Source organism: Antechinus flavipes, chromosome 2, assembly GCF_016432865.1.
Source record: "Antechinus flavipes isolate AdamAnt ecotype Samford, QLD, Australia chromosome 2, AdamAnt_v2, whole genome shotgun sequence".
Classification (NCBI taxonomy): domain Eukaryota; kingdom Metazoa; phylum Chordata; class Mammalia; order Dasyuromorphia; family Dasyuridae; genus Antechinus; species Antechinus flavipes.
In genome coordinates this window covers 601,125,422-601,141,861 of record NC_067399.1, presented here as the reverse complement: position 1 = coordinate 601,141,861, position 16,440 = coordinate 601,125,422, and the positions used below count along the sequence as shown (strand labels likewise).

At 36.5% G+C, this 16,440-nt stretch overlaps 1 pseudogene; it reads right to left on the bottom strand.

Moving 5' to 3' along the window:
- Positions 1–432: 432 nt before the first annotated feature.
- Positions 433–728, bottom strand: LOC127547145 (biogenesis of lysosome-related organelles complex 1 subunit 2-like; annotated as a pseudogene).
- Between the last annotated feature and the right edge of the window lie 15,712 nt (positions 729–16,440).

Here is a 16,440-nt window from a genome sequence, read left to right as displayed (position 1 = left end):
CTAATCTAGAAATTTATATTTTATTTTTTGTGGGTCATAAACCAGCATTTATAATTTAAGTTCAATAACATATTAGAAGGAGATAGAGAACATTCTGAACAAAGACTCAAAGATGAAGGGGAGGAGGGAGAAGATGGTACCAGAGCCTCTCATTTGCTATTGATCTAACAGAGTTTGATCCTAGTTTCCGAGGCATGATCCAGATTACCATAAGTGGAATTCCAGGGGCAACCTGGAATTTTAGGAAAACATCAAAGGGTGGCCAAAGTTACACATTCAACAAAAGGTGGGGCTGTGATTCTCCTTGGATCTATAGCACTGTTGCAATTCATGGAACTTAAAGTCTAGAAGTTTGATAAGTTCCATCCAATACATTTCAGTTGATAGGAAATATTCTTATAGTTAAAGTCTTTCTGCTAAAGAATTCTTTCATTACCGCTCTAATTTGTACTTTGCTTCTAATTTCTTTGAAAATGCATTCAACTAGTAGGCTGCATTCTCAAGAGCTGCTACTTGATCCTCAATTAAAGTGTCTCATCTGGATAAGGTTGAAATGCTACATATTTCTGGCTTAAGTCTTTTAGGTTTCTCCTTATGTTTACTGTAATGTCTCATCTCATTTCTAGATACTTTAAGCTAATTAACTTGCTCATATTTTCCAGAAATTTATAGATTTTGGTGATGGCTGCCAGTTTAACTGTCAGGTATGTGGTCATTTTGGAGAGCATTCCTGGTACAGCTCCATGATGTCCAGCTTGATCAGCTCTGTGGTCATCTTGGCTCTTTCCATCATTGCACTGTCTAGGAAGAGAGGAAAGAGAATGGATAGAGGGAAGGATGGAGATGGGAAGAGGAGAAAGAAAGATTAGGAAGAAGGGGAAAGAGAAGAAAAGGAAAGGAGAGAAGAAGGGAAGGGTGAAGACTCTTAGAAATTTATATTTTCATAAATATTCATGAATTTTGCTCAGATTGTCAGATTTGACACATGGTTGAACAAAATATTTCCTAATAATTGCTTTAGCATCTTTTTTATTGGGGGTGATCTCACTTTTCATTTTTGATACTGAATTTTTGTGGGTTTTTTCCCTTTTTTTGTTTTTTTGTTTATTTGTTTTTACTTCTATGAATTCTTTTTTGCGGGGCAATTAACCATTTAATATTACTCTCTGGGGGTAGAAGTTGTGTTGTGTTATTTTGTTTTGTTTTACTTCAGTATTGTCTTCTGAAGAAGGATACTAGTCTTTCCTAATCCCACAGTAGCTCTCTATGGTTGAGTTCTTTCTCCTTTGCTTGATCATTTTTATTTTCATTTGTGGGAAATTGTTGGTATAATTACCTCTAGTCTTGGAGTGAGGGGATTATGCCTCTGGATTTAAATCCTCCTTCGCCAAGAACTCCAGCTTCTTGTAAGTGCCTGCAGTCAGCAGAATTCCTGCTCCACAGCTTTAGTACTCACCAGGTGTGTATTGGTTCCTTGTCTCCTAGAGCTGTATTTCCACAGCACAACTGGCTCTGGTGTTCCTTATCAGAAGAGATTCTGTAAAGTTTTCCCAACTCAGACACCCAACAACCCAAGTGTCTAGGAGGTGAAACTTTATGGTTGGGACTGAGGATAAGTCCCAAGTAGCCCCGGGACTCCCTTATTGTGGTTTCATGGAACTGGCCTGAAGTTATTCACACATACAGGAGCCAACTCTATATCCTAGAATCTTTCTTTGTATGTTCTCTGATTGTCCCAAGAGCACTATTGTTTTGCCCCAACACTTCTTTGTTTTTACCATTCCACATTCACCCAGAGTCACAATTTTTTCTCCTTTGTAGGGAGAATCTGAAGAGCTTGGGATTTTCTGACCTACTCTGCCATTTTCCCAGAACCTTCTCCCTTGCAATTCTTTTAAATCTGAACTTTGCTCCTAGGGTGGAAGGGGCACTGTCTGACTTCCTGAGCCACAGGCTACAGACAATAGCTATTTACCTAGTGTTGAGATGATGTTGCTCTGAGTCCCACGGGGACTCCCTTTTCTGGTGCTGCAATGAAGGGGTAAAATGAGGGGTGACTGGCACTCCTGGAGGCCATTAGGATCTGGCAGCTTACCTGGTGACCTAGTAGTGGTATCTGATATATGCTGAGGCTGCTAAGGTCTTTCTGCATTGTCCCTGGATCTATACCATAGCAGGTGAAGGCTTGGCTCCTGGAGACTGCCCGTTTGCCAAAGGCTTTAATGAAACATGTGGGAGGATGCTGCTGCCAGCTGCCTGTGTATAGGACCTGATTGCACGGGGATACCCTGAAGTACATGAAATCTGGCCACTGGAGATTGCCTCCTTATCCAGGCTATACTGAAGCACATGACAATTCTTGAAGCTGGAGTCTGCTTGTTCCTCTGGCTATGCTGAGGCACATGAAGGTTTCCGGTGTGGTATTTGCCTGCTCTACCACACTGGGGCTCAGGATTTACCACTGGTTCTCCTGAAGTAGGACTTTCTCCTAGTTTGTTGAAATACTTCCTATCCTAGGCTGTGTTCCCCTTTTATTTTAATGAGGCAGATCTTTACTGCTGATCTTCCAGGTTGCTTGGGCTGGAAGATTGTTTTAGCCATCTTTTTTGCTGATTCTGCTATTCCAGAATTTGTTTGGAAATATTATTTTATGGTTGTTTGTAGGGGAATATGGAAGAGTTATAAAGATTCACTGCTTACTTTGTCATTTTGGCTTCAGGAAGTCTTCAATCTGTACCATGGATTCAAGAGGAAATTGCTCTAATTTGCATGATTTTGAGTTCTTTATAAGAGGAACCCAGTAAAATAGAAGAAGTGACCTAAAATTTTACTGTCACAAGGGAGCAACTAATAGGTCACTCTCAGTGTTTTATGAATTCTGATAAATGAATATTTCTTTCTTGTATTTAATAACAAATTTTTGTATTAGGAACAAGGTATTTCCTCCCTTTGTACTTCCAAAACTAAACAATGTGGGGAAATATCCCAAAGATTTTCTAAGCCCAAGATTTAACCAAATAGTAAAAGAAAACTTACAATTGGCTAATGGGTATATTCCTGCTCATTTTATTTACTCAGAAAAATTTAGGAAGGTATAGATTTTCCCTTTTGTCAAGATGGGTGATATAGAAATTGATGTCTCTTTGACCAAGATTTTGGAATTTTCTATTAACCACTTTGGGTTTTTATTAATGCCGTTTAAGGGTACATTTAGAATGGAAGCCTGGACGCCCTAGGCAATGGAGGAAAAGGTCAGAAGTGGGGGGCTTCTGCATTAGGGTCTATATAATCCTGTTTGCAGCTTGTGCTTTGTACTCCTCTACTGACAACATCTTGTTTGTTGGGACTTGCCCTTTCTCACAAGATTGTATTAAATACTTTTTTGCTTTTCTATCTTGAGAATCTCTAATTTCAATTTGAGTAGGGATCATCACTGTCCCACACATAGAATAACCACCACCACTCAAATAGTTTATGGAGGCTAAGGTCCAGATCTTATCCTTCACATCTTGACTCAGCTTTTTACTATCAAAATAATAAACTGGGATTGTGGTTGCCCATTGTAAGGTGCTTTCTAAAGCCATACCTTTACAAAGTCATAGGAGCTGACTATTAATAGAAAGATGAGACATGATGATTGGCCAGAAGATATGGATTTTGGTAAGTTGCTCAAACAATACATTTGTCACTTATTTGTTCCAGACCTTTCCTGCTTCCATTCGAGGTTTTCTTGGCAAAGATACTGTAGTGATGTTCATTTTCTTCTCTATATCGTTTTACAGATGAGGAAACTGAGATAAACAGAGTTCAGTGACTTTCCCAAGGAAAACTATTGCATAAATCCCACACAACTGTTAAGTGTCTGAGGCCAGATTGATCTCAGAAGATGAATCTTCCTCATTTCAGGCCCAGTGCTCTCTATTCACTGGATCACCTAGATGCCTCCTGACCCCCTCAGACAATATATAGCAGAGATGAAATACCTGTTCAGCAGGCCCGCTGTTGGAATCCTTACTAACTGCTAAGTAATTAGAGTTGATCTAATCCTACAAGAAGTTGTTTTGGCCAGAACCTGAAACAAGGTACTAAGTAGAACTAATCAAGACAAGGCTTGTGTTCCCACCTTTACTCATTGAACTCCAAAGAGTAAAGGTGTGAACACAAGTCTTGTATTCATTAGTTCTACTTAGTACCTTGTTTCAGGTTCTGCCCAAAACATCTTCTTGTAAGATTAGATCAACTCTAATTAGTTAACAGTTAGTAAGGATTCCAACATCTCCCCCTTTCTTTTGTTTTAAAATATAGGGGGTTTCTGAGGGGGTACACATAAATCCATCAATATGGGCCAGAACTTTGTAACAGATATACATGGTATACATAAATCCATCAATATGGGAGGCATTATACATAATTTACAAAAGCACACAGCAATATAACACAGGCTAGTGGTAATGTAACAAATAACATGAATCAACATGAAAATTTAACTACTGCAAAAGTCTCATCAACAACCTTTCATCTCAAGAAATCCAATGATTCTTGCAATTGCTTAAAATACATAAGCACATAGTAATATAACACAGGCTAGTAGTAATGTAACAACATAAATCGACCTGAAAATTTACAAATGTCCATAAGTCCTAGAAATAGTCCATAAGGAATCCATTGTCCATTAGTTCATGCGCCAGGAATCTAATAATTCCTGTAAGCTCTGAAGTACTGCAAAAGGTCTCATCAACAATTTTTCATCTCAGGGAACCCAATGATTCTTGCTGGTTTTTCAAGAACTAAAACAGTTTCCTCTTGTGTCAGGAAATCCAATGATTCCCTAATTTCTGGGTTGAAGAGTCTTTTCCACTGGATCAGGATCAGAGGCTTTTCCACTGGATCAGGTCGGAGCTTTTCCACTGAAATCCACTGAGGGGTCTGTCAGCCCCACGTTCAGGGCGCCAAAATGTTGTGAGCTTTTTCTTCTCAAAACGCAGCCAGGTGATAAAAGTTCAGATCTTTTATTATTTCCAATATAGCCCGGTTAGCTTAGAGGCCTATCTCTCTGCTTGGTTCCAAGAGCTCTCTCCAAATGTCTTTAAATCCAAAGGTCTGCTCCTTCAGCCTCAGCCTCTGCTTTCTTCAGCCTCCAGCCAGCTCCAGTCTTCATGTCATTCCGGTGAAATCTCGACTTGTAGCGTCTTCCTCTGAAGAACCTCTTTGACTGGCCCATTGGCCTATTTATGCTCCTTCCAGAGAGAGGGATTATGGGTTTTCTCCCATAGTGCTCTCTGGCCCAAAGAGCTTCAAGGGAGGTATGAACTCATTGAACTCCAATGAGTAAAGGTGTGAATACAAGTCTTGTATTCATTAGTTCTACTTAGTACCTTGTTTCAGGTTCTGCCCAAAACACCTTCTTGTAAGATTAGATCAACTCTAATTAGTTAACAGTTAGTAAGGATTCCAACAGCCCGCAAGGTCTTTCATGCTCTAAGTACCAAGTCCAAAGGAGAACAAAATAGGAGTAATGATTTATAGCATGTTTCAATTTGTGTTTTAAATATTTCTGTTGTCATAGAGAAAATAGTTGCTCTGTATCTTATTATTTACTTTGTAGAGAGATCCTTGACCTAACAACACCAGTACTTAGCATGAATACCAAAGGAGACTCAAAAAAAGGAAAATGACCTATGTACAAAGAATTCACAGCAGCTCTCTTCTCAGGGCAAAAAACATTGAAAATTGAGGGAATGCCCATCATTTGAGAAATGACTAATGAATTGTGGTGAGTGTTTATGATGGAATATTATTGTTCTATGGGAAATAAGGAAGAAAAAAAACAGAAAATACTCCATGAACTCAAAGTGAAGTGTGCTGTATATAAAATAATAGCAATGTTCTGGGGTGACTAGCTATGAATGACTTTGCTATTCTCAATAGGACAACCATCTACCACTACTTTGAAGGACTTATGATGAAAAATCCTGTACTCAGAGAAAGAACTGAATGTAATTGAATAAAGACTGAAGCATTCTATCTCTGTCTCTCTCTTCTAAACTTAATTTTTCTTGAGGGTTTTTATTTTCATCAGGGTGGGAGATCTATTTTTTTTTCACAACTTGACTTCTATGAAAATGTTTTGCATAACTTCACATTGTGGTTTCTTAATTGCGGGTGGAAATAAATCAGAGAATCTTTATATAAGGGACCCCATTAATCCTTATTGATTATAGGCAAAAGTCTAGGTTCTGGTCCTTTGCAAAACCTGAGCTTTGTTTAAAAGCTTTTCCACAGATTTCTGCTATCAAAAGGAAGGGTGATGAGTCCAAGAATGAGGAAAAGACCTGATCCCCTCACTTTGGGGTCAGGCTTGTCTAAGACATGACCTGGGGCTACGTGAGCTATTTCCCTCCATTGAACCTTCAACCTATTTCCCACAGGAATAAGTTGGCTCGGGTTCTTTATTGTAGTTATGTCATGGACTGCCTTGGCAACCTGGTAAAATTTATCCATACCTTTTTAACAGGATAAAAACAGAAAAAAAGGGAAATTCACACTTTCAGTTAGGAGTTAATGAAAATAAAGATGTAATTTTTCCTCATCTGAGTTAGATTTCCAAGATAAGAATCTTTTCTGTGAGTTCACACTCCACTCTTCTTTCTACCTCCTAGTCACCAGTCAACTGTGAAAAACACTTAACCTGACTACCTAATTAATAAGAATAATAGTTTAAGTAGAAAGCTACCAAATAGCCTGATTCTGTTTGGAATTTATCTTCTGCAAAGAGTTCTGCACACATTTTCAACTCTGTGGAGTCTCTTGTCCTTGCAGTAATTTGTGGCTCTTGGTCCAAATACAAATAGTTTTTGTTTCATTTGTTTACTATTCCTTTAGTTTCATGAACCCTTAATACTACTCCAGCAATTAGGAATTATGAAACACTAAACTAATCAACAAGCTTTTTATTAAGGCATGTTATGTTTCAGGCACTCTGCTAGGCTCTGAGTACACAGACAAAACCAAAACCTATCAGCAAGAAGCTTACATTCCACAAGAGAGACCAAAAGTAACTATTAAAGTTTATATAAAGTGAATACACAGCTATGACAGCAGGTCTTAGATGAATAGAACTGAGATTTCTTTGTTCTTTTCATTTCCTGAAGTTTTCAAGTGATATATAGACACTGACACTCAAAAAACAGTCATAGTTTTGAGAAATAAAAAGATTAAGTTGAAATCTATTTCTTAATTTGCATTGTTATAGATTTGGCACTAAGCTGTATATGTTAATAATTGATTTTTTTTCAATAACGAAATACCCCAATTCTCTCCTCTCTGCTCCTTTTTAAAGGTCCATCACCAAGGGGTAGCTTCCCCTCTTCCATTCCTCCAGACAGTTGTCCATTCTGAGATTTAATCAGTGATGAGAATGAATCCATAAATCCTGAAATTGAAAACCAAGAAACTGCCTAAACCTTGTGAAAGTAATCCTTGTCTTCAATCATGTCAAGATGTATCAGTGAATATATCCACACCTTCCAAAGGAAGGTGCTATCAAAATTTTCTTATGAGGATATTTATATCCATCCAGAAGTCACAAAGGCTTTTAAACATAACCAGAGTCACTAGAATTCACCCCTTTAACCTCATTAAGTTTATCAAGCTTTGCTGGGCTAGCTTCATCATAAAAATGCCTGATAAATATTCAAAGAACTCCAGACTAATGCTGACAAGGATAAAAACACCAAAACAATATATCTATTACCATCATAAACTTTTTGAAGGTAAGGACTATGCTGAAGGCACATCTGTATTTTCCTGTGCCTTGAAAACATCTTAATGTGATTTTAATGTGATTTTAAAAAATGATGATGTTTAATTCAAATCAAGTCAGGGCTTCTAAAATTTTACTCTCCAAAAAGCTCTCTACAAGACATCCAAATATTTGCATAGACTCAACAGCATAGATTCCATTTTCTACAACAACAAAGGTAAGGAGAATTCATAAATGATCATTACTCACTTAGTCCTGGGAGAGAACAGTCATTGCCTTATTCCAGCACAAGGAAGGCAGCTGGAACAAGATGAGGAAGCAAGGGTACATGCAGAAGAACCATGATGTAATAGTTGATGGTTTTCTGATTTCAGCATTTCTCCTTACTCTATTACCCATCATCTCTCTTCTTTCACCCAGCTTTGCTGTTCTTATTTCCCTGCTGGGCTACCTCAAGCTACTCATTAGCTTGCGCTTGGTTGCATTTTTCCTTGCTTGCTTTCTCTCTCATTTACACCTGCTCAATCTTTCTCTAATCAATCTCATCCTCAGTCCAGGGCCCAGCCATCCTCCCATAAAAATCCCTATCAACAACTCACAGCTGTAGCCAATAAACTACATTTTTATGCAACACTTTGCTTCAATATTTTGGGTCTCTCTTGGGCTCTATTAGGTTCATTCTGGATTTCTCTAATTTAGTTCCAGAGTCCTCTTTCAAATGAACAGGCAACTTACTTCCCTCATCTCCTGTTTCTATCGTGTTCCTTTTGAATGGAATGTTATCTTCTTTTAGAGGGATGGAATATTGGTATAATTGTAACTAAAATACTAAATACTGAGGAGAAACAAATCTATAACATTAATTATTACTTTATTAGTATGCATTGACTTATTTTTGTCAAATGCACATTTAGATATTAGATGGTGATTTTACCTGTTTAAAACACTTAATTTCATATTTCCCCCAAACAGCAGAGAGGATATTTCTGTTAAACATAGATATCCTTACTCTCTCCATTTCGCAAGACATAAAAGGGACCAATTATACAAACTAATAATACTTTGGAGTTGGGATAAATGTGATTTATAATCTTGTCCATTCCCCTCATTTAGCAGATTAGGGAAACTGAGATCCACTAAAGGAAAGTTATTTCAGGTCACACAGCATATAGGGTTGAACCTGAGATATAGCATAATATAGTAGCTAGCAAATCTAGGTTTGAATTTTTACTATAAAAATTATTAGATATGTCACCTCGGGCAATTCATTAATTTTTCTTGTCTCCCACTTTTCTCTATTTAGAATGTGGGTAATAACACTTGGACTACTTTTCTCATAAGATTGTCATGTGGTAAAATTATTTTCTAAACTTCAACTTGCTATCTCAATGTGAGCATTAATAATAATAATAATAATAGGTTTTGCTATTAAAATTATCAAGTTCAATCTGACTTTCCATCCAGTGGATTTTCTATCATACTCTGCTGTCTTTTCTGAGGAAATTTGGATGAAAATCAATGAATACTTAAAATGATCAGGAAATGTAGTTGGAACTCAGGAATGGATTTCGGACAACTATTCCTGATCTCTTGCCAATCCTTTTGTAGTTCAAACTACAAGATATATAAGGGATTAGGTGCAGCTGAGCTAAGGTGTAGCATAGAAAAACTTCTGCGGCTGTAATAGTTGTAATTGCCCTAGAAGAACCATCCAAGTTCCAATTTCTTAATTCAAAAGCACCAAAATTTTTCTAGGGAATTCACTACCACCAAAACAGTCTAAAATGATGCTAAAATTGGATAAGTTAGAATAAATAAAAATAAAAACATAAAACAATGTAAATGGTATTTTTTACATAGTAAGGAAGTGATACCATGGGAAATTCAGAAAAATCTTCTGGGATAAAACAATCATGATATCTAGCAGTAAAAGCTGTATGTCTACTGGATGGTTAACGATATTTCTAGCATTACTAGTCACTCCTTCACATAACTGATATGCACAATTTACATCAAAACATATCCTTCTTGCATGTAACCTGCCCAGAGACTTAAGTTGATACCTGGACTCATTCCATAACACTATCCTTTCAATGTTCCCAGATTTCCTTGCCAAAATTTCTCCCTTTTTAACTGTCCTATCATGAGTTTATCAAATTTTATTTCTTTAGAGACTTCTATTGAGGACTAGTATCTTATTCCATTGGATTTGTGTGAAAATTCCTCTTGATCTAGGGACTAGATAGAAACAGCCAAAGAAGTCAAAATATTCCATTCCCTTAAGTAATTTCATAGCATTACAATTATTGGGGAAAAAAAGATAATTAAGTCAACAATCATTCATTAAGTATCTCCTATATGCCAGGCACTGTGCTACATGCTGAAGATAAATATAAACCACAACCATGTATATATGCACACACATGTGTATGTACATGCATAGATAATATACATATGTGCTTATACATACATACCTAAAAATATACATATATACAAATGAGTATATGTAGGCACCCATATTCATATATATATATATGAATGTATATATATGTAAGTATGTATATGTATATATATGTGTGTATATATATATATATGTATGTAAGTATATACTTACATTTAAGAAGCCATAGATACTTCTTATAGAAGATGAAATTTTTAGGTGAGAATTAAAGAAAGGAAATTAATATGGAAAAAGAAAGATAGTATTAAAAAACAAAAGCCCTCCCTAAATTTTTACCCTTTGGTCCCCAAATCCTTTCTAGGAAGGAGTTATCTAAGTCATGGGATAGGGGAAAGAGAAGAAAATCTTCCAATTAAAGGAAATCTTAACCATTCCTTAAGTTAAGTGGAATCTTCTGAGGGGGAGGTGGTAAACTTTTAGGATTAGTTAACTTTTTTTTTTTTTTATTAAAGATAGACTTTAAAAAAGACTGGAAAAAAACTGGCATCATATTCAAAAATAGTTCATCTCTATCAGGCAAATCCCTCTGAAGGGGAAAGTGGAGAAACCTTCCCTTTTTCTGATTTTCAAAGATTAAAGTCTTTGAAATTTATTTATTTTTAATAATTTTTTATAAAGCTTTTTATTTTTAAAACATATGCACGGATAATTTGACAACATTGACCCTTGCATAGTCTTGTGTTTCAGATTTTCTCCTCCTTTCCCCCACCCCCTCCCCTAGATGGCAAGCAAATCAATATATGTTAAACATGTTAAAATATATATTAAATCCAATATGTACAAACATATTTATACAATTCTCTTGCTGTACAAGTGAAATCAGATTAAAAAAAAAAGAAAGTAAATGAGTAAGAAAACAAAATGCAAGTGAACAACATCAAAAAGAGTGAGAATGTTATGCTGTGATGTACACTCAGTTCTCCCAGTCCTTATGACACCTGTCTGCCCAAGCCAGTGCATCTCCATTAAAAAAAAATTATAGTTAAGTTTAAAAGTTCTCTAGGGTTATCTGTGGCTCCCCCTCTCTTATTTTTGAAGGAATATCTTGATGTCTCTTCCCCATAGAATAATGGCGATTCCTTTTTTTTTGTTAACTACAAAAGAAGCAAAAACCCCTCCTTCATCCCCAAACCTCTACGCCAAAGGGCAGCACCCCTCCCATAATCCTCCCATGCCAGACATATGGGCTCTTGCTGCAATCTTTGGCAGTATATGAATAAACACGGTTTTGTGAGCACTCTCAGAAGCTGAAATGGTCGTCTACTGTGTGTGGAAGCAAGGAGTCTATAGGCCGGCAGGGACAGGTTTTAGCTCTCCAGGGAATATCTCAGTAGTCCCACAAGCATACAGCTCTATTCTCCCTAATTCCCATCCGCTTCTCCCACCAGCTTGCTTAAAGACTCTTCGGGTGTAATAGCAGTTGCTATCATGTCCCAAGTGTTTTTTGTCTGGGTCCCTTGAGCTGAGCCCTGCATGTTGTAATGAGGACATAAGGGGTGGGCAAAATTGCTTCATGGGTGGTGTCCATGGTGTCATTGACCCTCCCACTCCTCCTCCCCACCATGAAGGCAGAGTTGAGGGAAGAGGGTCAGGAAATGGGGAATACCCTAAGGTGCATGCTCAGGTGTGGGCAGAATTGAAAATGAGCTTTGAAGGTGAAAAGCAAGCTTATCAGCAAAGTACTTAAGGTATTTAATTCCTTTTCTGCCCAACAGACCATGGTATTTAATATCTTAAATTGCCCAACTGGCCATGCCCTACAAATCTCCTAGAGCAGTAACAAACAAAATAAATCAGTAAAATACTAAAAAAAAAAAAAAAAAAAAAAAAAAAAAAAAGACTTCCTTAGCTCTGCCCCAGGTGCTGTACTCTCTGGGGCTACAGGCCCAACTCTCTGCTTGCTTTTCTCCTTATACTTCCTTGTCTGGATGCTCTAGTTAAAATCTTTCCTTGTTTTAAAACTTATAGGATTCCTTAAAACCAATTTTACTTCATTGTATTCAGTTAGTTGTTCTCCCACTAACTTCCACATCTCTATTTCCAAACTCTCCTTCTTACAAAGTGCACTCCAGAGCATCTGAGAACCCAGAAGGTTTGCTTCTGAATTATGAACAAACCTTGCTTCTCTGTCAACCTAACTAAGCATGCTTCATACTTTTCTGGGGGGTGGGAGGGTAGAAAGATTCATTTCTTAGTATTTGCCTCACTTAGGTTGAAAAATGAAAGTTGCAAAGGGCTGAAACTCTTAAAAGATGTGCTTGAATCAGACAACTGAGCACTTAAAGTTAATCACCTATTGGACAATGATTATATTAGCATATGTTTGGAAAAATGGCCCTTCTCACTGTTCCATGCTGGCTAGATGTTTGGTGTATACAGATAATCATAAGAAGGATTAGGGGGTGGAATGGGAGAGATGAGAGAACGTCACTTGGCTGCAGGACAAAGAGAAGAAAAGTGTGGAGATTCTGGTCTCTAGAATCAAGGAGGGGTCCTTGGCAAAACTCCTGGCAGTTTTGTCCATCTCCTTCACTTCTCCCCCTAAAGACCCAGGACTTTTGCTGATCCTGAGGTCTCCAGGGAGCTAACTTGGTCTTTACAGAAAGTGAGTAAATTAGCCCTTACTGATTCTTCCCATTTGCATAGGACCTCACCTAGAGCCCCATGTTGGGCAGCAAATGTTGTGTCCTGCTTTCTAGAGCCCCCAAGTTGGGGTGGCAAAACTTATCATGCTTTGTAGAGCCCCCATGCCAGGGTGATTAAAAGATGCCATCTTAGTGGAGAAGTGATGAGGTGGGATTTCCAAGGATGGTGAAAATGTGGAGTCCATTTATTACAAGGTTTTTCTCCTTTTTATGCCCTTATACCCTTATGTAGCAAAATAACACTGGGCACATGGGACCACATCAACAACTTGCTATGTACGTAGTTTGCCAACTATTATCACTCTTTATCACCTGGTATCACTCTGCTTCAATCACAACACAGATTGTCACCACCCCCTGACTTTTCTTTTATGATTTCCTGAAAGATAATGTTTAGGGTTTTTTTTTTTCATCGTTGCTTTCAGGAAGTCCAATAATGCTTAGATTGTCTCTCCTAGATCTATTTTCCAGATCAGTTGGTTTGCCTAGGAGATATTTCATATTTTCTTGTACTTTTTCATTTTTTTTTGTTTTTGTTTGATTCTTAAAGTCTTATTGAGTCATTCATTTCCATTTGTTCAATTCTAATTTTTAGTGTATTATTTTCTTCAGTTACCTTTTTTAGCTCCTTTTGTAATTAGCCAATTGAATTTTTTTGTTCATTGTATCCTTTTTCCATTTCATAAATTTTATTTTTCAGTGAATTGGTGTCTTTTTCATACTTCTTTTGTAGGGCATTATATGCTTTTTCCATTCCTTCTTGCAATGATCTCATTTCATTCCCCCATTTTTCTTCTAATTCTCTTTTATGATCCTTTATGCAATCTTCTTAAGAAGACCTTGAGAAATGGGAACCAGCTCATGTCTCCTTTTGGGGTTTCCTTTGGAGTTCCTTTGTCTGGAGGAAGCTCAGGATTTGAGCTCTGTTCTCTCTCTCCATAAAAGCTGTCTATGGTGACACTTCTTTTTGGGTTTTTTTTCAGTCATTTTTTTTAAGGCTTGAGGTCTGTTCAACACAAAGGAGCAACAGCTGCTTTAATTTTCCCTGGGCTAATTCTGCTGATTGATTTCCAGTGCTAGGTAATGGTGGCTAGATCCAGCCATTTTCTGGGGCTCAGTGGTTTACAATTTGTCTTTTGTAGCAAATCTGCCAAACCACCTACTTGCAACCAGGACTGAGTAGCCTATAAGGCTCACAAAAGATTCCCTTTTATAATGCTATAAAGCTGAAATGCTATGACTCCCCACCCTAGTTCCTAGCCCTGCTCTCCCTGTGCTGCGGTCTGAGCTCAGCATATTGTACCCCTCTCTATTTGGAACAGAACTATTCTGAAATTCTTCCAAAGTATCTTCTGGGAATGTATTGTACTCCAAATATTTGTGCATTATTTGACTGAAAAACCAGTTTAGAGGCTTAATATGCTGTTGGTTTGAGAGAAGGTCAGAAGAAGTCACAGAAAGTTGTGTCTGCATTCCACCACCTTGACTCTGCCCCCCAGCCTCCATAATTGAGAGTATAATGATGAAGCTGTTTAGGATCAGGACCTGTGAGACGCCTATTTTGCATGAATAACCATTACTGTTGTGAACCTTGATTTTGTGAAGCACAAGTAAGAGAAGTTTGGTTGACCTTGGCTCTTGCTATGATAGTCATGGGGTAATTAAATACATTTCTAGGATTTTGGCAAGAAGTTCTAAGATCTCAGGGAATTTCCTTGTCAACTGCCTGAAAGCTTTTATCAGCTTTTACTACTTTGTAGATAATTATTAATCTAGTAGTGAATATTTTTATTAAATTAATCATTTATTCAAACTCTTAGTCTTTAAATGCTCCATTGTATTAGATATGAAATAACAACTGACATAATGACTTAATTGGATTTTCTAGGTAAACTATCATACCATCTGCAAAAATGCTATAATTTTACAGACTTTTTATAAATACTTATCTCTTCATTCTTACAGATCATTCTTGTCAAGTAATATCAAGTAATCGTCAAGACATCTTTGCTTTATTCCTAATAACAATGTGAAAACTTCCAGTGTTTCTCCATTATAAATAAAACTAATCCTTAATTTTGAATAGATATGGTTGATCATATTAAAAATATCTCTTCTATCTTTCTTCTCAGTTTTTTTTAACATAAGGAATATAACATTTTGCCAGTCTTTCTGGCATCTGTTGATATAATTTTACATATAAAGATATTTGTAATATATGTAATACATAAAATTATATGTAATTATATAATAATATAAACAGAGTGCTATAATTGGTATCAATGTGACACGGGTTCAAATATTGCTTCTAACACACACTAAACCTAAAAATATCAAAGAAGGTTATGAAATTCAGGAAGGTCCCTAGCATTTAAAAGCTAGGTCACAGACAGTTTTGTAATACAGAGACTTCCCACAATAAAAGTTCCATATGTTGAAGGAATTTTGGGACTTTGATACTTAAATTCTAATATAGTTCACTACTTTTTTTTTTTTTCCTTAATGTTTGTCATCTTAGCTAACTGGGAATTTAAGGAGGGTTTTACAAAATAACCAGATAGGTTAAAAGCTTAAAGCAAGAGGCCTTTATTATAGATAACACATTATAATTCACATGCACAAAGAAAGACTTAAAGAAACACTGGGATCAAATACACATTAGAAAGAGCAACAAGGGATAGGAATGGTCAAAGTTCAACAACAACCTCACACTAGCATAAGAGAAGGAATAGGCAAGGAGGCTAAATGGTGGAGAGAAGGTCTATAAATTTTTATAGGAAAAATATCTTTTGTTGTTGTTGTTTGTTGTTTGTTTGTTTGTTTCCCTTCAGGCATACCTGTGTCTTGTATCAGAACATAGTTGGGGCGATATTAGCTGGTAACTGATCAGCAAGGTACCAATATGGAACTGAGTATGGAAGGTGTATCAGGGAGGTGGTAGGGGTGGTGATGATGGTATGAAGTTGTCTAAATATTTCTAAAAAAGGTCAAAAAGAAGAACCACATCTCTATCAGTGGCAGCCAATCCAAAAGTCAATTGACCCAAAAAATCATGGAAATATTTTTGATTGTCACAATATGATTAATTATGTGAAATGTGAAAGATATATATGAATATATTGCTATTATATTGAATGAATAATGCTATAAATTTATTTCTATAGTCTCAACTAATACTTTACTATATTTTGCATCAGTTATTAATAATATGAACTTTATAGTTCTCTTTGCTTTATTTCTCTTTGATTTAGATACCAGAATCATATTTGCCTCATAAAAGTAGTGTAGTAGATTGCTTTCTTTCTCTACTTTTTAGAAGAATTAAATAGGAATTAATTAGTCTTTAAGAGTTTGAAGGCATTCACTTATAGATTTCTCTGGCTTAAAGTTATGAAATTAATTTATGGAATTCAATTTTCTTCCTGAAATTGAGATCATTAGATTCTTTACTTCCTATTTTATTAATTTTGGTACTTAGTACTTTTGTTGATATTCATCCATTTCCTTCAAATTCTGTTTTCCTGGATTATAACTGAGCACAGCAGTTTCTAATAATTATTTTTCTATCTCTT